The 24,078-nt window shown below is 41.9% G+C and overlaps 2 long non-coding RNA genes across 5 annotated transcripts; both read right to left on the bottom strand.

Moving 5' to 3' along the window:
* Positions 1-1,864: 1,864 nt before the first annotated feature.
* Positions 1,865-19,565, bottom strand: LOC103888176. Of its 3 annotated transcripts, XR_652598.3 has the most exons (5): positions 19,209-19,565; positions 17,192-17,792; positions 15,826-15,970; positions 4,688-4,917; positions 1,865-2,238 (listed from the first exon to the last, which is right to left on the bottom strand). It is a non-coding gene; the product is annotated as an uncharacterized LOC103888176 (long non-coding RNA). The 3 variants fall into 3 exon arrangements; XR_652604.3 differs by lacking the exon at positions 15,826-15,970; XR_652599.4 differs by lacking the exons at positions 1,865-2,238; positions 4,688-4,917; positions 15,826-15,970 and adding an exon at positions 12,574-15,579.
* Positions 19,566-19,847: 282 nt separating this feature from the next.
* Positions 19,848-22,171, bottom strand: LOC103888177. 2 transcript variants are annotated; one of them, XR_652605.4, is made up of 4 exons: positions 21,580-22,171; positions 20,437-20,849; positions 20,194-20,264; positions 19,848-20,000 (listed from the first exon to the last, which is right to left on the bottom strand). It is a non-coding gene; the product is annotated as an uncharacterized LOC103888177 (long non-coding RNA). The 2 variants fall into 2 exon arrangements; XR_652606.4 differs by lacking the exon at positions 20,194-20,264 and having other exon boundaries at positions 21,580-22,167.
* Positions 22,172-24,078: the final 1,907 nt, after the last annotated feature.

Here is a 24,078-nt window from a genome sequence, read left to right as displayed (position 1 = left end):
GGTGGGGATGGGGGCTGCAGAGCCAGGGGCATTTTCAATGCAATTTAGTCCAGCTTGCCAGGGTATGAAAGAAAACTAACTTTAGCAGATCTCGCCATGTGACTTTGGACAACAAGTCACTAAACTCTCTGAGACTTCATTTTCCCCATCTTCAGCTCTAATTGTGATTTGTATGATTCCACCTTTCAAAGAACATAGAGCAAAGTTCAAAAACTTTGAAGTTAGATAAGCTGCTTCAAATCCTAAAGCCAGTCCTTGAGTGCTGTGTGACCTTGGGTGAGTTACAGAACCTTTCTGGGCCTCGGTCTCTTTACCTTTTAAATGAGGCCAAGTGTGTACATGATGCTAAATAAGTGAGACAGTCCATGTGAAGGCTTAGCACAGTCTCTGGCATTCAGTAAGAACACAGTGAGTTGGTTTGCTTCCTGTCGTTTTAGGGGTTGTAGCAGTAGTGTTTTCGATTGCAGTGGGTTGTTGACTGCCAAGTGAATGATTATACATGGACATGGAAGACGAGATATGAAAAAAGCCACGTGGGTCAGAGTCTCATGGTCAGCTACCATGGCAATCCTGAAAAGCTCCTCTACCTGAATGGCCTGGTCCTGCAATAATTCCCCTGGAGATACTGTTCCCTGTCTTGACCTTGGAACTCTGCATATTTAGCCAGTTGAGTCAACCCCCAACGGAGTGAGATCAGGCATCTTCAGTGACCTTAAAAAGCCAGCTTGACTGTCTGGCCAAGACTCAGGGCTGGAACCAAATCAGAATTACTAAGATACAGAAAAGAATGCGTGACGGAAAGCTGCAGTTGCAGCCTCAGAAGACACTGGTAGAAATGCTGTTCAGGAGAACGGGTGTGGATCTGGCGGGCTAGGCGCCCCACGCAGCCCCCTGGCCTGGGTGAAACACCCCTGCTTGCTCTCCCCTTTACGAAGGAAGCTTTGGGAAAGAGCGTACTTTACCTATCCACTAAAAAGGCAGAGGGAGGGAGGGTCTGGTGGTCTGACACGCATCTACTGAGGTAGAAATGGGCAATGTCTCCCACAGCCAAGCATCTTAGGGCCTTAGTAAGAGGGGGGATCTCTGAGGGCCTGGCCATGGGCTGCCCTTAAGACAGGTGGCTGGCCAGGTGGCCAAGTGACCTTCCACTGGTGTCATGACACCCTGGAAGTGTTCCCTCTATCTTTGTTCCCTTTCAGTCAAGTAGTGGCATCCTTAACAGAGAGAACAACACCTTGGTATGAATTGATTTGTCATATTTTTGACCAGACCCTAAGGAAGGGTTCAGAGACACACTTAGGAGGAAAGGGTGGGAATATTCGCTCCTGGTGACAGTGAGGTTTGGGGTCTGATGACAGATAGTTTCCCCCAACTTTTCTGCTCATCTAAAACAATAAAACCCCTGCCTAGATTTTAATCACTGAAGGAAAGCTGATCTCTGACTTGTTGCCCTGGTTTTTTTGTTGTTTGTTGTTTGTTTTTGTTTTTTAGATTGCTGTGTATTTACTGCGTGTTTCTTACTGGCTTTGGAGGGATTACCTGGTGCAGGTAAGCTCTGACTCCTTAGAAAAACTGAGCATCGAAAAGAATAAGAGCAAACAGTAGAGTATTGAATAACATGACAGAGGGAAGACTGCAGTGGTCTTTTCTATTAAAGTAAAGCAGGACTAATATTCTACATTAACGTCCAAATTATGCAGAAACAATAATCAGTGCTCCATGAATGATCAGCCTAAGGATTAGTTATGGTGCACGGGGGTTTTGATAGGGCATTAGGTTTGGTTTCCGGACCAATGGATGGACATTTTAAGAAAGCACTCTTTACTCTGTGTCAACTGCAAATAATAACAACACTCCACTTTCATAAGGTGGATTTTAACTCTTGTGGTAATACTGGTGCTCTCCAAATCAAATTGTCAAGGCCAAAGAGCTTCTCCAGTGCCCATTCGTTCCGGCACTGCCATGGTCTTCACGAGCTCTTTATGACATCCTGAGCCAAGGTCAAATCCCCTCCTGGGCATGCACAGACCTGCCCCATCTCCTGCCCATGCCCTGTGCCATCTCTTAAGCCTCCCACCCATGCCCCTTCCTGAAGTCACCCTGGCTGCTCTGAGGTTCCCGTGGCTCCTTCTTTGTCAACTTTGCAGACGAGGTCACATCAATGCCTTAAGATCCTTCAAGCACGTAGACTGTGACTTCGTGCCTCTCTTGTCTTCTCTGGTAACCAAAGGTACTTTGCTATGAAGAGAAAACACCTTGGTAACCAACATGGCTCTTAATCACATCCTGCACTTTCTCTTTTTCTTTTCTTTCGCGCGTGTGTGTGTGTGTGTGTGTGTGTGTGTGTATTTCTCAGCAGCTGGCATTTAATCCACCAAAGGGGCACCTGTGCTTCTGTATCCACGCGGGGTGCTGGAGACACCCTTAGGGTCAATCAACATGTCCCCTGTGTCCAGCACTGCCCCAGACTGCAAGGTGCGTTTCCCTGGGAAAATCAGAAATGATGTGTTTTCCCCCAATTCTTCCCTATATCAAGCATTTAGGGGCCCCAAGAGAGACCAACATAGAAGTACTTCCTTTTCTTTCCCTGTTCAATAAATAACATTCTGAGGCCAAGGACAGGGAGGTGTGGACAGCAGAGGCCAATAGCGGAAGCCACCCAGACTAGATAAACAGGAGGGGGCAAATGAAAATAAGCAGGTGAGGAGGTTGGGAATGGCCGGGAGGGCTGGGGGTGTGTGGCAGGGAGTTTGGACTGTGGACAGCTGCTGAGCAGAGCACCAAGGCCAGGCACATGTGTCGCTGAGGCGAACTTCAGCACAGCAGAGGTTCTGTCCTTGCAGGGGACAGGGCCCAACCTCCAGGACAAGGAGTGGACCTAGCAGTTACCGTGTTCGCACTCAGTATCAGAGATGCTGCTGAGAGCTTGGCACCAGCACTTTTCATTCTGACGAGCGCCCGGCTCTTTGGACTATCCATAATTACACTTGTGTATATGGAGGTAAAACAGACTCAGAAAGGTTAAGTGCACCTGTGTTCCCATGTCACTCAGACAAAATTGAGGTTGGAATTCATGTTTGATTTTGGTTTTTGCTCTTTCTGTTGTACTGGTGCTTCTCGAATGGCTCCAATGTGAGAGAATCTGGATGGTCTGTGCATTCTTTGTGGTGTGTGAATCATGTGGAAATACTGGATGGGTCAAGCTTACAATAGCTGAATATACAATTCCATGTTAAATCAGATACCATCTTATGTAGATTCCATTTAGGAAGTGTTCAATTATTTTTAAAATTACAGGACAGAAACAGAAAAACATTGAGAAAAATCTACTGATTTGATTTGTCTGTGGCCCAGGAAAAAGGTCACTTCTAAAAGTGAATAATAGCAGAAGCTCCATGTCCAGCTTGGGGACCACTATGTTTTCAGGAAGTAGAGTCAGAGACCATCCCTCGCCCAGACTCCAGCTCTCCACTGGAGAGCAGTGAGGAGGTGAGAGTCCCCTGCCCTGCCTCCACCTCCCTCAGGCCTATCTGGCTTGCTACAAATGCCCACCAGACAAGTAAGACAGTGATTTTTGTTTTAGATTTCATCGTTTCATTTTTACATAAGTCATCCTAGCTTCTTGTTAAAATTACAAAACACAGATAAGCCAAAAAGTATATATAAATGAATTAGTCGTAAAGATTCTCCACTAATACTCAACCAGCAATAAAAATTTGGACCTGTAATCGTTTAGATACTTGCTTTCTGTGCATTTGCAGACTGTAGATTTTTTTTTTCTGGCATGCCTACTGTTCTACATCAGTTCATTCACAGCTGCACTAGTGTTTCCCAAAGATGGGTTCCCATGACGTATACAGTAAAACTGCCCAAGACACATTTTTAAAATGAAGGTTCCTAGACTCTTCATTCTATACAATCAGCATCTTGCACCCCAGATACGCTGAGAGTCTGCTTTGAACAAACTTCCTGGTGATTCTCACACGATTCTCACAGTCCTCATTTTTATCCTGCCCGGGAATACTTCAATGTATTCTGGAGCCTGATTTAGTTATTCAGAGCCCTATTGATAGACATTTAGGCAATTCCTGATGTTTTTCTCAATGGTGTCACTTGTATCAATGTATAGATTGTTTTCTTTGCACGAACCCCTATTAGTGGAGTTGTAGGATTATGGACTCACTGGTATACTGCCATTCTTGGGTCTGTTGGCTGTTGCCCTCTGAAGCAGGAGTAGTGATGGGCAGACCCCAACTGCACCCCCAGCAGGTAACACAGTGTTTTAAGCTCACATAAAGATCTGAAGTATCAGGAGGACGTGCTGAAAGCTGAGGACTGCTGAGATAAGGGAGCCAGCCTTTGTAAGTGTGAAGCCCAGAGATGAAAGCCAACTCGAGCCATGTCCCACATGCACTGGACCTGGGCCTGCCCACTACAGCAGTCACCCCCATGACCCCTGCACCTCCCATGCACAGAGAGGCTCCCAGAGTAATCACTCCCACACTGTCGTCTCTGTGAATGAATCTTCCATGGGGAGACTTCAGAGAGGGTTTGTAGGGGAAAGAAGAGCTGCCCCCATTGGCACCTCCATGGTTGGCTCACACACCAAACCTGGAAGGGGTGGATTAACTTTCACACATCCCATGTGGCATTCCTTCATTCAGCAGATAAAGGTTAGAACATTTACCTGTCGGCAAGTATGATGGGTGCTGGAGCCACAGTAGCGGGTGGGACTCAGACCATGACCTTGAGTTCCTTGGACTTCATTTGGGTAGACCAAATTACGGAACAATTAGAATGCCACATGAGTGGAGGTGTAGCAGAGGTAAGGCTTATTATCCAGGGACACAGGGAAGGAGCCCAGACCTCCGGGAGGTCCCAGGAAAGTCATCAGAAAGGTGACACTTTCTCCATCATCTAAAAAGGAAATGTTTTTAATTATGAAAGAAATACACAATTGCAAAAAGTCTAATGCATACAGAGGCATTGAGCAACTTTAGAAACCCAACACATCTTCATTTCCCTAACATAATTACTGTTAGATTCTGGACTCTAAAAATCTATAGTAAAAAGATATATGTGTAGGTATATACATAATGAGATCATAGTTTACAGGATTTTCTTTCAACTAGTTTTCTCACTTAACAGTATAGCATGGGTATCTTCTCATGTCAATACATTTGTGGCCTCCTTTCACAATTATTTCAGTGGCTGTAGAGTCGTGTACATCACAGGTGTTCCATGAGGCATTTAAAACGATAGTGCTCATCCTTGTTATTGATCAGTGTTGTATTATGGATTTTATGGCCGGGATCCCCTCAGGCCCTATCAGAGATTCCACTTTGAGCTGCTTTTTTGGACACACGTTCCCTTATCAGCACCAATGGGTCTCTTAATGAAAATCTAGCATCTTAGTAGATCGTTGAGTCCTGAATATAATGTCTTAGAAGTAAGCCTTAAATGTAAAAATCAAGGAAGCTGAAGTTACTGATAGACCTACTAATATTATAGGTGAGAACACTAAAACGAGAGACACATTTTCCTAAGGAATGTTCTAGACTTCCAAATGTTGGCACTGTGGGGGCCGCCTCTCAGCGAGTTGACTACTGATGACCTCTAATGGCAATTCAAGGTACTGCACAATAACCCTGTGGAAAACTGGGAACTGCTTGTATTATGTGTGGTTAATCCAACCGCAGTTGTGAATTCCCAAGGTCTTTGAAAAGGTGCTAAGTTGTCTCATGATTAGAAGGGGGCTTAACAGAGTATCATGGTGTAGGTCCAGTGAGTCATGCCTCAAATTGGATCACTTGGTTTTTGGCTGGAGCAAACGATCATTTTCGTAGATGCGTAATACTGTGCATAATGTAAAGATACACACACATTTAAATGTCCACATTAACTCATCCACTAGTTAAATATCAGAGGGCATATTAATCCTATGGTTTGAAGTCTCCTGTTTTTTTTAGCACAATACTACCAGGGCAGTCCAGAAATACCTGCAACCATTCATTGCCTGTCTAATATTTGGTTTTGAAGGGGTGGATCAGGCAGAGGGTCTTAGGCCACTGCCGGTAAATGCCAAACTAACTCTGAGGTCAGAAGTCTCTGATGCTACATCCCCAGGTTCAAAAGCCTAAGAAGCCTTCATTTGGACTGGGCAGTGTCCCTTCACCTGAGAGAAATCAACGACAACAAGTTTCTGAATAACTACTGAAGTCCACACCTGAACCCAGATGGACCAGAGCAGCCACAAAGTCCTTAAAGCACCTGACCAGCCTCCTCGGTGGGCTATTTTTGTAGAAAAAGAATGAGTCCTAGAAAACAACCAAATACCCATTGTTTGGCTGTGTTTATTTTCCGTCAAGAGTGATGCAGATGGCTTGCCCAGCGAGGACCCACTCAGCGTCTAAAGACTTTAGGCAAATGGAGGTGGGTGGACTTTGGCAGTGCATGGTACTCAGTGGATGGAAGGGGAGAGCAGAGGAACTAAGGAAAGAGTGAGAAAAAATGATCCTGACCATCAGGAAAAGTACAGCCAAGAGAAACTGCTCAGATGGGGAAAAGGAGGAGCACTGGGGATACATTTTCACATAATGCAATGACACAGTAGTGATGTGAGAACTCATTTAAATTTTCTCTCCAAAACTTCAGGGTGAGACTACCTGAATTAATTTCTATTTTATGAATACCAGAAGAAAAAAAAGATGGATTTTGTTATTTCAGCAGTACAGTATGTGTCACGTCCAGACACCAGAAAGACCAAGTCTTGTTTTTAACTACTACTTTATGGGGCTGAGTAAGCTGCTGAGACGGACAAAGAGAGCTTCTCCTCCAACTTTACAGTGTTCACTTACCCCCAATCACCTTTCCCACTCCTGAAAGATGAAGGTGTGGCCATAATGCAACGAAATAATTAATGGTGATGTTTGAAAATTAAGAAGACAAATCCTTATGGGCTATTGGTGTTCACTTTTTCTATGTATTTTAAATGACATAATGACATGTGCTGGAATATATATATATATATATATATATATATATGCGCTGTTATATATGTGTATATTCACTGTAGAAAATTTATGAAATACATAAAATAGTAAGGAATAATTAAACCACTCAATTCTACTACATGACAATGATAATATCTAATATTTTTATGTGTATTCTTGTAATTCTTCATTATTTATTGCCACACCTCTATTTCTTTATCCACATCTATATCTACAGAGTTGGAAATAAAATTACCTCTTGTATTTTGTGGATCTGTTTTATTTTGCTTTAAAGTGATAAAGATGTTTATTACACATTCTTATAAAATATGATTTAAGAGATGTACAATATTCTGTCATAAATCTACCACAATCTATCATTTAAATCGTTTTCCTTGTTTTATTACTGAAAATAATGCTGTAATGAACATTCGATAACATTTCCTTTGTATGCTTATGCGTTTTACAATTTACTAATAATTCAAATCACTGAATAAAGATGAAAGGGGCTTCCCAATTTCTTCAATTAATGGGTGAAGATGTTTAGGTTCAAAGGTCATAAATGGCTTACTTAAGGCTACACAGAACAAGTGATGATATAAGATAATCAGTAGGGAAATGAGAACCCTCCCCTGGGCCCACTGCCTGGGCCAGGACAAGTGTCCTGTGTCCCTGCTGGTTCCAAGGCTCAGTGGGTCGGCTTCCATGTGTGGTTGCTACGGAGGCCTGGGTGTAAGGGAAGTGCCCACATTATGATTTGAGACCTTTCACTCTTCCCCTCATTTCACCCTCACAGCACACCAGGAAGTTGGTGTGAAGTTTCCATCTGGCAGATAAGGAATCTGAGGACCAGGGGCCCAGAAAAGGCTCCAAGGAACAGATCAGAGATGGGACCTAGTTTCTAGAGAGTTAACTGAAACCTTTTGGGGTCAAGGCCTTTGGGAGGAGTGGGTGAGGAGGACAAGAGAAGTAGGGGGAGTGGAGGAGGGAGGAAAGAAGCATGGGGGAGGGGTGGAGCAGGAGGAGGGAGAGGGAGGAGTGGAGGGGTCAGGGAAGAGTGGAGGAAGAGAGGGGGAGATGGCTCTGCATTTGTAGGCTTCAAGGCATACTGGACTTTGTTTATGAGTAAAGAGGCCTGGCTCTCAAGGTTAACTTTTATCCTGACAGCAGCTACGAAGGTCAAGAATTCTGTATGATTAGGCAGATCCATATGAAACTGCCATTCTTCCAGGCCAAAAGGGATGAATGCTGGCAATTTCATGTAGTTTAAATCAATCTTTTCTCCTCTGCCTCACTATTAGGAAGGGGTTACTTGTTTCTACAAATGCAGAAACCATAGAACAGAGAAGTCAAACAACTTCCCAGGGTTTTTACTTGTGAGTGAACCGGTTTTTATACCTGAGCTGTGTGACTCTGGAATCTGCCTGTTCAGTGCACATTTAAACAAGTGCCCTTTCTGCAAGTGTCTCTCTGAGCTCTCTTTCTGTGATTTAAAATGTCAAGTGTATAAGAAAATGCTTCCACTACTTGACCCTACCCATATTCACACCAATCACTTCTGCCCCTCAGTGGCCACAGAACATTAGCAAAAGCAATTGCACAGCATGCTATGAAGTAAAGAAAAAGGTTGCCACAGCCGCTAAAAGGGAGAAAATGCACAGACCACGCCAACCACAGCACAAAAATAAGCCTAAATGTACAAAACGAGAGAAATTTAAAAAGAAAATTGAACATATCTGGGATTTTAAAGACAAACGTGGAGCTCTGCTCTAGAGAAGTCCTGTGTCCTACAGGAGCCAGAGGAGCTACAAACAGCCCACCCGACGAAGGCAGATGGAGCACAGGAGCTGCAGAGTTCTCTCTGCACGTTCACAGAAGCGCCATACCTTTCATCGGAAAAGAAAATGCACAAAAAGTTGTCTTTTTTTTTTTTTTGTAAGTGGTTGACAAAGAAGAAACTGAAAGCAAACAAAAGCTTGTATAAAAATTCCAAAAATGATAAAGCTCACATTTCAAACCAGGGCAGGAAAGGACTGAGAGTGAACTTTGTGTTTTTCATTGCTATTGATATTGAACCTTTGAGCTATATTTTTCAGACAAGATAAATTAAAAATGTAAAAGTAAATAAACATGAATATTAAAAAATAAAAGAATTAAAGGTTATGTTTTCTTGATTGAGGTGCATTAACTAGCAAGTAACTTATCAGAGGAAATTTATTATTGTAATTCTCATGTTCTTTCAGTTATTGGAGGAGGAAAATGAAAGGCAGGAAGCCGCACAAGTATTATGGATTTTCTACAAATTTACAGTGTGGTAACATTGTATTTCCTGATTCTGTAGCAGAACCAGAAAACAAAGACTATGTTCCAGGAAAGGATGAACTGTGATAAGCATTGAGATGTAGGGATGGAACCTACAGAGTCCACGGAGGTGCCGAGAGAAGCCTGTGGAGCTGATAGTTTAAATGAGTCACTATAACATGTACCTGGAGATGCTCATCTTTGGGTGCCACCCCCCGTCCTGGTTTTCCTTTATTTCTGGCCACTCCCTCTCCATCTCCTTAGTGAACGACTCTTTCCCTCCCTGTTGAGTGGCAGTTTTACTCAAGGATCTGTCCTTGGCACCCTGCCCCCACCTGTTCTTTCCATAAACCCCCAGTCATCACCTCCAGCTGAGCCCTCTCTTCTGTACTTCAGACCAACTGCCCAGATGACACCTTCACTTCCATGTCCCCTGGAATCTCAGCCTCCGTGCTTACAGAACTGGTTTTTTGATACTTGATTCCACTTCTTTTAACTTCACCCACCATCACTACCACCATCAACACACACAGGTCACTCCCTGGGCATTCCCTAACTTTATGACTGGTCTTCTATCCATGTTTACAACGCGGATACCTTAGATTGGGTTCCGTAAAAGAAGATGCTTAGAAAAGGATGTGCAAGAAAGTAGTTTATTTGGGAGGCAACTCTAGAATACACCAATAAGGGAGTAAAGAAGTGAGATAGGGAAGAAAAAGCAGGCAATAAAAAGTGCACATCAAGCCAGTCCCTTTTGTGGGCAACTGGGGTTCACCCTATGGAGAAGTCTGGGAGACCACACAGAACATGCCTTAGCATTGACCCACCCAGAAAGTGAGGGAAGTGGGGTATTTATCTGTCAACTCTCTTCTTGAGAGTTCCTCCTTGGGGGTGTTAATTCTGTTAAACTTAAGCCTGGCAGCCCCTCAAGGAAAGACATGCAAATGCTGGCAGTTCAAAGTTCGGCTGGCAAGCACCAAATGACAAGGGCTGAGGGAATATGGGAGGGGTCCAGAAATCTGGGGGCCTCCTCCGACTCCTCCTTCTCCCTCCTTCATGCCTTCCAGTTCCTTTACCAACCACCAAGTCTTGCAGATCCTACATTCTATGTGGCAGATATCTGTCAAATTCTCTCCGTATCCATAGCCAACTCCCTGGTTCAGGACACAATCCCTCATCTGTAGCTTAATGCAACAGGCTCTGAACTTGTCCCTCTGCTTCCAGTCTCCAATTATTATCCATATTGAAGCCCGCAGCAAATCTGATCATCTCACTTACTTGCATATAGTTTTATATGGCTCCCTGCTTCCTTTAGAATAAATTCCAGTACCCATAGCAAAGCTTAAGGCATTTGAATGATCTGCTCCAGGTACCATTTTCTGTCCCATTTCTCATCCTCAGGGTCTTGTGAACTTTGGTCTCAATAAACTGTCTTCAGTTCAACAAAAGTGCAGTCCTGCATAGATGTGGTTTTTTTCTTCCTGAAACACTGTTCATGAGTTCCTATAAATTCCTTGCTAAACTAACTCATTCTTCAGGTCTAGCTTGGGCATCACTCCTCCAGGAACGTCTTCTTGCTTCTCCTAATCAAGGTAAGAGGTTTCTCCTTTGGGGTTTACTAACATCCTGTATTTCCCTACCAAAGCCTCAATCACACTCCATTACAATCCCCTGTTTGCTTGACTGCATCCATTTCCAGGCTGAAAGCTCTGAGAGAACAGGAACTCCAGGCTCCTCCCTTTCTACATTACCTCTCCAGCACCTAGCACAGTGCCAGGGTGAGCACGTATACTGAATAGATGAATGAATGAATTGTTGAACTAAGTGACTGCCAAACAAGTAATAAATTATGAATCATTAAACTCCTAATAAAATTTAATTTGTCTATTCATTGCTTTGGATGAAGATACTTTTTTTCATGGCTAAAGGCCTGTGAGGTTAATGACACAGTCTGATTCAGATCTCTTTGAAAAGATAGTGTCAAAATTGTACCACAATCTGGCAGCTCCCAAATCATTGTTGATAAGCCAATTTCAGACTTGTCTACACGTCAAGTTATTTTTTTCTCAGGGAAAAGAAGAGCGTGCATGTGCACACACCTGCCACTCACAGCCATAAGACTATGAGAGGGTGGGACTCACTGGAAGGCAGGGGGCCTTTTTATTTCTCTTTCTCTGACCTATGATGCTTAGCCACATGCTTGTTATTAGTGGACAATCAATAAATATTTTCTGAATTAAAACCCACATTTGAATTTCTGAAACATAAGATTTATTTTATTAAAATAAGAAAATATACCTATGCATATACCTCCCCAAATTGAAAAAAGGTACTCAAACAAAGACTTATACACAATATTCATAGCATTATTCATAATAGAAAAAAGTTCATCAGCTGATGAGTGGATAAAAAAATGTGTTGTAACCATCACCACACGAGGGAACATTATTCAGTCATAAAACAGATAAAGTACTAACACATGCTGCGACTTGGATGAACTTTGAAAACATGCTAAGTGAGAGAAGCCAGATATCATATGATTACATGTATATGAAATACCCAGAATAGGCAAATCTATAGAGGTAGAAAGTGGATGAGTGGTTTCCAGGGGTTATGGGGAGGGGGAGTGGAGAGTGCCTGGTAGTGGGTATTGAGTTTCTTTCAGAGGATTATGAAACGTTCTGGAATTAGAGAGTGGTGATGGTGTGCAAATTTGCAGTATACCGAAAACCATGAAATTGTACACTTTAAAAGGGTAATTTATGGTATATAAATAATATTTTAATTTTCAAGAGATTGTGGCTTAGAAAACTAGAAAATATATCACAGTGAGAAAAATACAAACTTTACATTTAGGTGGATTTACGTTAAATTCTGACTCTACTATTTACTAGTTAGAGCCACTGGAAAATTATTTAACTTCCATGAGATTCAGATTCATATTGTGCAATATAAAAACAATAACATCCGCTTTTAGAGCTGTTGTAAAAGTAATTGGTAAGTGTGCGGACAGAATTTTGCCACACATATGTGTAATTAACATCATTATTAATACTGTATTGATAATTTGATGGTTAAGATATTATAACTGAAAGGTGACAACTGCATTTTCCCTCATGTGAAGCCCAATCTCCTCTGGGACTTGTTGGCAGGGTTGAGAACATCCACGTGGATAATCCAAGTAGAAGTGGTCGATGCACATCACTGGTCCACCCCGTTAGCGATGGAGCAACAATGGTCATCTGCAGGGTTTCTACATAAGACTCTAACTCCTGATGAATAGGGGAAAAAATGGTATCATTTCTGCTTAGCCCAGGTCTCTGTACCTTCTGTAAATTTCCATGGTGTTTGAGTTCTCATTCTGTGGACTATATGGAATTAATCAAGCTTTGGCCACTGGTTTAACCACAGACTGTACTCTTCTACAGTTTCCCACAGCAGGGGAGGTGTGCACTGTCCCTGATCCAAGGGCTCCTTTCAGGTTGCCTGAAGTCCTTCGAGATCAAGAAACCATTTGGAATTAAGGACACCAAACCTTGTGAGATATTTTGTTTTGTGTGTGTGTTTTTATTTTGTTTTTTTTTGTTTGTTTGTTTGTTTGTTTTAATGGAGAATGAAGATGAACATACAAATGCATAACATTCCATCAGAAAAAGAAACCAAATCCTTGGTCAAAAAAAAGTGATTCAGCAACAGTTAAATGAGTGGAGGTGTCTTAAAGATAATCTCATTATTCTCAAAGTATCTCTAAGATTGAGACACCAGATTTATGAACTGCCATCTCCTATATGAAAAGATAAAGAGAGAATAAATCCATGTTCATACTCACAACTGGGCCAGAGGATCCAGGTTTCATTTGATTTGAACAAGGAGAAAACATTCATCAGGCTTTAACCAAAATACTACATACTGATTTAAGTTAGTCAACTAAAAATGGGCAAAATGACAAAACTGCTCCATAAGTAGCCATGCTACACACCTGAATACACACATCATGTTCAACAAGCAATCATTTAATTTTACTCTGTGCTGTCGCTTGTTTGCTTTCAGAACACTGCACATATGATAAAAAGCTTAATGTTCTGCTTTCCATGTAGCATTTTCACGATGCCCATGAAATTCTGAACCATATGATTTTATATTGTATGCTTTCTATTTTTCATTATCCAAAAGTATAATTTTCTACTGTGCTCTAGTACACAGTATGTATGAATGAAATAATGTCTTTTTCCACAGTGATGCAAAGAACTTTCACTCTTTTTTACAAAAAGAACATGTCTATGTTACAAAATCAAGCTTTTTGTACGTATTAAACTGTTTATAGTTTGTACATAGCAAACTGTAAGTAGGTACAATCCTTTCAAATTTGTGAGTTACTTAACAAAAATTTCTTCTTACTTAGAAAAGTCAAACTATTTTCTCCTGTCATTTGACCTAATTACCCCATTGCATGGCTTTGGGACAGCAAATATACTTTAGTATGAGAAAGTTAACTCCAATATTCATGGAAAACTACAACGTCAAAACTCTCCCTATCTCAGTGCTGAGTGTGGGGCTCTGATTTGTAAAAAGCAAATGGACAGAATCACAGGAAGTTGTGTTTGTCCTTCCACAGCCATAGCATGCTTAGACCATCTCGACTACAGGTAGGTAAAGTTTTAGAGTCAAACTCCAAATTCCAGATCTTCAACCACGTGGCTACAGTGGAGGCAACCACGTTTATAAAGTGAGACCCTCTGTACCTCTCTGGCCACACTGATTGGACCAGACAAAAGCACCTGACCCAAGCTGGGCCAATGAGCCTCTTCCATTTGAAACTACCAGAAATGGCGACTATAAGAGCTTAGTTTTAACTTGGCTGTATTTGACTGCAGGGTATATAATTTTGGAAAAAGAATGCAGGATCTTTTTCTCTTCACCAGGTGGGAAATCGAAGGCTCATCTGCAATGATGAAGAATAAAAAGCCCTCCTGGAGTGAAGCAAGGCTAAGAGACAGAAAAGAAAATATTCTGGGCTCCAATCAGAGAGGAGGACTGTGGTTCATTGCAGTGGGGAGGATCAAGGGGCTCCCTAGTCCTCTGCTTCCAAGAGCCCCCATATCCTGGTAACCAAATCTCTCCTTCCTTTTATTTCCAAAATTCCTCCAGTGGGTTTTCTGTTATTTGTAATCAAGAGAATCCTGACCACAAATCACGATACTAAATATTTTTGCAATCCAAAAAGATATAAGGAGAGTGTGAGTTTAATAATCATTAACAGCTGGTCTGAGGCTTGAGGGGGTAGAGACTGTGAAAGTAATAAAGTCATGAGAGGATTTCCCTTGAAGTACATCAGCGTGAGTGGCTCACATTGTCATTCATGCTTTGTCATCACCCTGTGAGGGTGTATATCATTAGAAAGATGAGGCTACCACAAAAATATTTTTTGAATGAACCACCTGAAATCGCCTTCAGCTTCAACAATGCCTTTTCTTCATAGTATAAGAAAGGTGATTGTGCAACGCATATCTCAGCCCTCACAGCATTCCTAGGATATGGGGATGTTTTCTCCTATTTTGCAGATTTAAAAAAAAAAAAAAAAAAAAGCTTGACTTGGAGAACTAATTTGCTTCAAATCACACAGCTAGTCAGAGACCAAGAAAAGGCTTGGACTCAATTCTTCTGGTTTTTAAGCAAAGCATTTTTCTCTATGATACCTTGCTCTTGTTCCTGTCTGTTTGCTAGAGAAGAATATTGGTTTCACTGCATTTAAAGGTTATGAAAGTGCTTAAGGAGTTACTTTATCATTTTGGAAAGGATGTGTTAAGAAACACATTATTTAACTTACTTTTATTCATATTTTTATATTGTGTAAAAATTGCCAGAAGACATAGAAGCAGAACATTTTGCCTTAATAGTGTCTTAAAGATCCCTAGCTGGAAGCCTCCAAAAGAAGTTTGCATTGAGACATGGTTTTACTGAACATCTGGAAATGTGCACATTCATATACAGGAATAAGAACTTCATTTCGTAACAAAAACAATAATTATATAACACTTCTTAATATTAGCTATCACTTTCTAATATTTTCACTTTCACATTGGGCTAAATTTTAACATGGATTATCTTGCTCAATCCTTAAACCAATCTGTATAAGGCAGGCAACATAACTTTTCCAAAGTCGTACAGGGAACAAAAACCAAAACTAGGACCCAAATCAAGGATTCTCTGATGATCTCCATGCTTGTAATGTTCTCTTCCTTTTTCCCCCACTGGTATGTGGACCGTGGTCTTCTTAACAAAAGAGCTGCAATATGTGGCATTAATTATTATAGAAACACACAGACACATACACAAATACAAAGGAGATTTGCTATTAACTTAGATTGTACAATTAAAAACCAAAAGCCAGTCATTACCATATGACTTAAACCGGAACCTGTGTTCTAGTTCCAATATCAGGTAAATATGTTATTACTGAACGAACAATGTAAGAAAAAAATATAACTTCAATGGTGAAGCAATATCACATGTTAGAAACATATCAGCTTACCATGGTGAACGCTTGAAATTGATGCAAAAGCAGCAGTCAAATGCTAACAGTTATACTTGACCTGTGCAGCTTTTTCCTTTCAAGATGTGTAGCACCCAAAGCAATGGAATGACTCAAAAATATTGTAAGTTTCTAGAAGCCACATCTGTGCAAAAATGGGACCAATTCAGTCATACAAGTAGATAGTATGTTGAGCAAATCCAGTGACCCAGTAATGTCACCAGGTATAGCATCCTGAAATAGATGCCATTCCTGAGTCTCAAGTTTGAACGTTGTGAGTTTGCAGACAAAGACAAAGATACGCCTCTGGGAACATGTTCTGCACCCTGCCCAGGGCCTATAGAGCAGACAGTCTTATGAAGTGAGACTGCTCATGGTTTGAAGATGAGCATTGGTCTTGCTGCCCTCTAAATGAAGACAGGACACTCAGTTGCATCCTTATAAGTGGGCCAGGTACAGTGAGAGGGAGGCATGGCTCACAGAATCACAGACATATTACAGAAGACATAGGAAACTTTATAAGCATGAGGTTGTCATAGAACCTTGGATTTTGGTAACAGAGGCAAAGCAGAGAGCTTCATTTAAAAAAAAAGTCTCTGAGGCAGTCATCATGAAAAAGCAGCTCTTTGAGTACAAAGATAAATGTTCACTTGGGAGATTCACCTTTAAGCTTTATTTCTGTTGCCAGTGCAGGGAATGATCCTGTCACAAAATAGAGCTGCCCCTTGTAGTGCCCGAGATCCAAATGGCCTTGAACTGGCCTGCCTTGCAAGAGCAATTGGCCAGCTCTCAAGGGAGGCAAACATCTACACATATTTTTTGATGACCATGCATCTCACTAATAAAAAAATTACTAATCAAAGAGGAAGGTGTTTGCAGACTACCTATATGAAAAAAGACCTAAAGTATATCAATGCTATTATCATGATTAACTTAATAGAGAACTCATCTCTTACTTTAAAAAATGTGCTCTATTTCTCACAAAATTCTTAAACTGGTGATGTATGTGAGTGCTTCTACAGGGTATTAGGTTTAGCTGTTTCAGCTGTTGAGTTGGTTGACATTTGTATTGCTTACTGTTATCTTGGTCTCTGTGTTTATGCACAGTCTAACAGTAAAACAAACAAACAAACAAACAAAACCAAAACCAAAATTTCAATAGTGGAAAGTAGTTTTCCCCCAGATTGATATTAAAATTTATCTGACCACAAGGTTTGGGAGGCATGATATAGGATGCAGTGTGAGCATTCTATTCTTGAAACTAGGAAGTGAGGTGCACACCAGCCCAGCCAAGCCTGCATAGATGATAATGTGTTGTCTCTGTTTTATGCAGTTATTAATATGAAATGCTTCCTCATCGCCTCACCTTGATTTGAGCTTTCAGCAGGATGGTGACAGTTACACTGCTTCAGGAAAGCAGATAGCTAGAACATCATGGGAAAGCACTTATATAAAGACTCTCTCTTTTTTTCCTTCTTTCTTTCTGGCTTGCTTTCCCTCCTTTGCTGCTGGTGACCACCCATGCTTGAGCAGTGTTTTGGCTGCTTTCCCACTGATGAGTTTTCCAAACCTTGTCAGGAGCTGGCAGTTAAATGTTCTGCCGCCAGCTTACAGAAAATACAAGTTGGATTGCCTTGTTCCTGCTGTCTTTCAAACTTGCATGTTTATCCATCTTCACCTTGATTCCTAGAAGAGTCAAACATCTGATCCTCAGGTCAAGCCTGAAGGAAATGGTTGTCCCAGCTGAAAATAAGATCGATCCCGATTTGCTTTTCAGTGCTCTTGTTAAAGATCAGTGTTTAATATTTTCTCTGTGTGATGCAGTGCTTCTTAATGAAAACAAAAAGGGATGTTTGACCTTAACTTTAAGAGGTCCAAGCAACAGTGACGTTCAGCAGAGAGAATATTATTCCATTTGCATGGGTCTGATGAAAGAAATAATTCTGACATTGGATACCCAAGCGTAGCTGAGAAGGGAGGAAAAGAGGAGAAATAAAGACAGAATTAGGCGACGGGCCCCAGCAAAACAACACACCACAAGGCATTCAATTCCAGATTAGATCTTGCTTTTATTCCCTTCTCTCAAAAAAAGATGCTTTAAATTATTTAACGGAGAAAGGTAGTACTTTGAACTGCAGGAAAATCAAAATGTTACAGCTCTGAGGGGTTTTTTGGTCTTACGGTATCTCGTGACTAAAACCAGCTTTTAAAAAAAAAGAAACTAAAAAGCAAAGTTGTCTCATCTTTTATAAAAGCAAGTTCAAACATTTGGTACAGATGAAGGCTGGTCAAGCATTTAAACACATAATTTCAATGTCTGATGGCTCTAGAATAAAAGGCACTTGATTCAAAACGGAATGTCATGTTGGTCAGTAATATATGCTTCCACTAAATAACCAAAATACACAAATTGAAATAAAGTGAAATTCCTTTTCCAGAGTTAATGAAAGGTTCCTGTTTGTGAATTTGGGGCTTTGAAGTCCAAGCCTTCCAAACAGCACCAGGAATTTACTGGTGATTTATTACTATTTGGACAAGTGGCGAACAGAGCATTACTCTACGGAAAGTCCACATTCCCTACCTGTCAAGGGAGCCTTCCTGAAATGGGGACACCAACTCCCCTTGCTGCAAGTCCTCCTAGGGCTGTGCCTCGGGTGGGGTCCACATAGTCTGGTGTGGTCATCTCTCCTGGGCCAGCGCCCTCCCACTCTCTCTCCTCCAGCCCCCGCCCCATCCTGTGTTGCTCATCTCCCAGTTGCTCTTCCCACTCACCCCAGGCTCCAACAAAACTCACTTTCTCTGCCCTGATCCTTCCTGACACTTGGGTTATACCATGAACTGATTCCAGGGACAGTTTTGCCTGCATTACTGCTCCATAATAACTGGATGTGGGGAGACTTTTTCAGACCCTTCTCAGATTCTCTCAGGTGGCCAATTCCACACATACAAATAGTGACCACTCTCCCTCCCCATACTTATATGCCCACAGTGCCCATCCTGGGAAAGAACCGTGCCCTAGAACTGTCTAGACTGAAAGAACCTCTGGGAGACAGGGGACTTCCCTGACATGGGTGGGTTCTGAAATAGGAGCATCTGTGGGCTCAGGTGTTGGGGCACTCACGGTCATTGCTGGATGGGACCCAAGGCAGCGACTTAGGGTGGGGGTGAGTATGTGTTTTGACACTACTCATATGGGAGTGTCTGGACAACCCCTCCATAACTTACTACAGTGTGGTCTTACATAAAACTGATCATAACACCTTCACAAAGCTAAGGGGTATTACTGGATTGTTTTCTTATTGTGTTATTTGCTTGGAAACAACATGATTCTAACAACCATTAATATAAACTACCACCAATAAGCCATAGAATGACTACCTTACCTAAAAGTTCAGCTTGCTATTTTTCGAGTCTCTGGTTTTACATATCCTCACATGATCTATCTCAATCAGTGCGTGTATGATAGACTCCTGCAGGTATTCTTTTGTGAAGTGGCTATCCAGATGCAAAAACAAGTACAAGACAAAAGCTGTCATCAAGTGCTTCATGGTTTAGTTGAAGATAAAGGAATAGGTCTTAAAGGAATCCGTGAGTGAGGTTACGATGGAGGACAGAGCACTGCAGAGAGTTTCAGAGTGGACCCCCCTGAAGCTGGACAGTGGGGCCGCAGACCCTGGCTGTTCACTTACTGATGCGTACAGCCTTGACACATAGACTGGTGACAGGACCTCTGAGCTTCAGCTTTCACATCCAAAAAGTGAAGACGATGTGGCACCCACCTCACAGGTTCCAGGGAGTGTGAAATGCCGCCGCTGTGCTGTACTTGGAGCTCTGAAATGTGTGGGGAAGGATATCCACAACAACGGCTGATAGAACGTCCTGGAGTCACAAATAACAAGTACTCTTAGGAAAGGTGCCATTTTAGTTAGATATGACACAATGAATAGGATTTGGATCAGAAGGGAAGGACTGTCTATTTCAGGGAGTGGAGAAAAAAAGAATGAGCAATGAGTCTTCATCTGCCTTTGTGTCCCCAAATTATGTCTTGTTTCTCAGGTCTTATGGAAATACTTCCCTCATGTAAGAGAGAAAAAAATAAACATAGTCGTATTACATTTTGGGTGAAACATTTAAAATCAGAGACATCATGCACAGCTTTGCTGCATACAAAAAGCCTAAAGGAGAAAGAGGAACAGAAAATGTTGTTTAATTAGGATGGAGGTTGGAGGAAAGAATGATCTTCAAATAGTTCAGAGTCCTGTCATTTGGTTGAAACCCATGTCTAAGTAAAACTCTCCATAGTGCCCTCCCTGCCCTTCTTCCCCACCCTTCCTGTCCTAACCAGCTCTTCCCCAGAACAGCTCTCACCTTCCCAAAGCAGAATAAAGCCCAGCACGGTGTTGAAGGAAAGTTGCACTTTTACATTTCTAGATGATTTCCTAACAGAAAACATATGAAACCTCAGAACTAAAACTTGGGTGAGAATTCCAAGCTCCAACCTATGACCTGAAGAAACCAAGTTCATCGGGTGACTTACAAATGTGTTAATTATAACTCTCTTCATAGAATGACATCAAGACATTTGAATATGAAATTTAAGAATTTACTCACCTGCCTTTATACTTCCATCAGGCCAAGTGGCTGGAAAGACAGGGTTTTTGCTTTTTCCAGAACATAGGGATATTCGCTTTCATTCACATTAAACAAGCTGAAAAGCTGTTGAAGTTTCCTTGAGATGTTTGTAAAGAATACTGGAGCAAACATTTGGAAATTTGGGCGAGGCAGAATGCAGCTCCAACACTGTACTAGACTCTTGCTTTTTAGTAAATGTTATGTCTGGCTTCACTTTGAGTGTGAAGGATGAATGTTTTTCAAAACTCTCATTGCTGTACAAATATGATGTGTTAATGCCTCAAAATCACTGTTTACCCAGCTGCTTCCATGTAAGGTACCTGGAACTCTCGCCAGAACTTTTTCTGTTTATGCATCTACTCTCATTTTCATTGCCATTTCTGTAGATTATTCTAAGAGGCAAAAGAAGCATGGTGATTTTGAGGAGGTGGCTCCAGATACTCTTAATATTTCCACAGGCACCAAATCCCAGCTTGATGGCAAGATGGAAGTTAACTTGGGTGACATATGCATGATTAGAGAATCCATCATCAGGGCATTCCCACCCACAATTTTCCTCCCAAGATTCTGTTATTCTTTGTTAGGACAAAGACTACCCAGAGGACGTCATTGGAAAGTCTGATGTAGCTATGAACCACAACTTTCCTGTAGAAAACCCTACAGCTGTTCTTGTAATGAGATATGTTCAATTTCAGGAGCTTGGAAAAGTGGAAATATTAGGTTGGCAGTTAGAATAAAATTCAGGAAAGATTCACATAGTTGGTAATTGAAGCTATAAGAATGCGTGAGGTCATGAAGCAAGAGAATAGAAAGAGAGAAGGCCCAGAGCCAAGCTGCAGCATTCTCCAACATTTAAAGATCAAGAAGGTTGTTTATTCAGGTATGAATAACAATTCAAAACTCTTTAAAATGTAAAGTATTATGTCTGAAGTGGATCAGTGAAATGAGAGCTTCAGAAAGACTCCAGCGAGTCTGGCATCAGAATCAGTTACTGAGGGGGTATGGTGAGGGGTGGAGGCAGAGTGGAGAGGAACATGGGAACTAGGAATGCCCAGCACCCCTGCACAGGTGCTGAGGTTGGTAATGTTCTGCAGCCCAAGGCAAACTCTATGCAGTGCATACCTGGTTGCCTCCAAAAGGCACGTGGAGAGCTTCAAGCGATGCTTCACTTCCAGGAACAGCAGACATTTTTAATCATCTTTACAACCTCCCAAGTAAAGATGCTCGGAGGCTTTCCATGTCAACAGCAGGAGGCTTATCTTCCAGAAAGTTAAGTCTGTGCCATTCTCAGCCTGAGCCAGTATGTTGTGAAGAGCATTACCATGGCGATTTCACATTCTGAAACTGTGTTTGTCTCTTAAATGCCAGGTGCCAATGAGTCATAGAGGTGTTTTATTCTAGAACCATGTACCCTCCAAAAAAGGAGTTTGTACAGTTTTACCAAGAAACTATTATTATTGTCTACAGTTCATGCAGTTCCAAAACTATCTTTGCCTCCTTTTACTCATAATTTGAACCCAGTCTTTTCTAAGGCGCTGGCCTCCCAATGTTGCTGTAGATAATTCAGCCTTGGTTTCTTATGGTTAAAGATTATGACTCATACCAGCTTACAAGCCTGGAGAATTACACTGAAGTTGATGCCCACAGTGATCCGATCTGGAGATTCCATAGCATATTCTGCTACTACCTTGAGAGACTTTTATATTGATACAAATCATGTAATTACCTCTTTATGACAATTAAATTACAAAATAGTCCATGCAGTGATCCATGGTGTCATCTCATCTTGATAAGGAAGGGGTAGCTAGAGGAGCAATTGCTGGATGCCTTTAAGTCATCCTCCAACATGAACCACCTTCTTATAAAAGATTAGACAATAGCATTTATATATCCAAAGCTGGATGCTATATTTTCTAAGTCATGTCTTAAGTACAGCATCTAGAAAAAACTTACATCAGTAGTGCCTAAGTCTGGCACTGCAGGGAAGCTGGTTTAAAATTACAGAGCCTCTGGAATTTTCACATGTTCAAAACATCCAACCTAGAGCCTGAGAATCTGTATTTTTAATGAGCATCACTCATGCATTGCTATGGAACACGCATTGCATATATAGCATTTTCTAATATACAGGATCAGGTCAGAGGAAGAATGTCGGTGTATGAGAACTGCCTAAATGATGCACAGTTCCACTGTCTGGTTAGAGTTGAAACTGTTTTTGTACTTACGACCATCCCATGCAATGTCACTGGTTACATATGGTTTACCAGATGTGATCATTACTGCACTCATCTTGGTTGATATGTGGATAATAAAAGGGCCTTATTAGAGGTTTTTCTTATGCTCCACAACCTTCAAGTACCTGCTGATTAGAAAAAGTTAGAACAGTTATCTAAGAGACCCTGGAGGACGTCTTCAGTATATGTCATCAACAAACTCCATGATTACTCCTCTCTTGGCTTGGCACTTTGGTGGGTTAACAATGGGGAGGTGCTGCAAGGCTTGTTCCCACCAGCTCCACATACTTGCATGAGGCTTGGAAGGATATGTTCCAGGCATTGACCCAGACTGCATCTATGTATTCCTTTCTTACACAGGATCTCATTGCCTGTGGGATTTTTGTCTGTCAGAGGTGATCCAGGAGAGACTGGCTGATGGCTGATGGGGTCACCTTAGCAGCCCAGGAGACGTGTGTCCTTCAGGTTGCTTTTGACAACAGCAAAACCATCAGGAGCATCCCCTCCTTGATGGGACTTCTCAGAGTGTGGTCCATGGATTTCTGCATCAGCTTCCCCTGGGTGGTTGCTAAAAAACACTCAAAGGCCAAGCATGGTGGCTCATGAGTAATCCCAGCAGTTTGGGAGGACGAAGCAGGAGGATCACTTGAGGCCAGGAGTTCCAGACCAGCCTGGACAACACAGTGAGACCTTGTCTCTAAGAAACTTAGAAAAGAAAATTAGCCAGGCATGGTGGCTCATGCCTGTAGTTCCAGCTACTCGGGCGGTTGAGACAAGAGGAAAGGTTGAGCCTGCGAGTTCAAGGCTGCAGCGAACTATGATTGTGTCACTGCACTTCAGCCTGGGCAACATAGCAACACCCTGTTTTACATCATCATAATAATAAAATAAAAAACACTCAACTTCTGGATACCTCCCCAGGTCTACTGAATGGGAATTTCTGCTAGCCCCTGGAATCTGTTTTTAACCATTTCTCCTGGCAAGTCAAATATACAGTAATGTTTTGGAATGAAGGTGCTAATTACAGAGGCTGAGAGGGAAGGAAGCAGTAACTTGCCACCTTTCACCATGCCCAGCTCTGGAATAACACAAGGAAGCCTTGGAAGGGCGAGTTCCACTCTAGTACCTGGCTGTTAACACAGGAGTATTACTGCCAGATCCTAAACCCGCCACGCCTTCGGGATTACTCATCTCAATAAACGACATTTCCACTTTATTTATGTATGTATTTATTTTGAGACGGAGTCTGGCTCTGTTGCTCAGGCTGAAGTGCAGTGGCGCGATCTCTCCCGGGTTTAAGCGATTCTCCTGCCTCAGCCTCCCAAGTAGCTGGGATTATAGGCACCTGCCACCACACCCGGATAATTGTTGTATTTTTAGTAGAGAC

This window comes from Papio anubis, chromosome 16, assembly GCF_008728515.1.
Source record: "Papio anubis isolate 15944 chromosome 16, Panubis1.0, whole genome shotgun sequence".
Lineage (NCBI taxonomy): Eukaryota > Metazoa > Chordata > Mammalia > Primates > Cercopithecidae > Papio > Papio anubis.
Note: the sequence above shows the minus strand (reverse complement) of the source record. Positions and strands in the feature narration are given on the sequence as shown.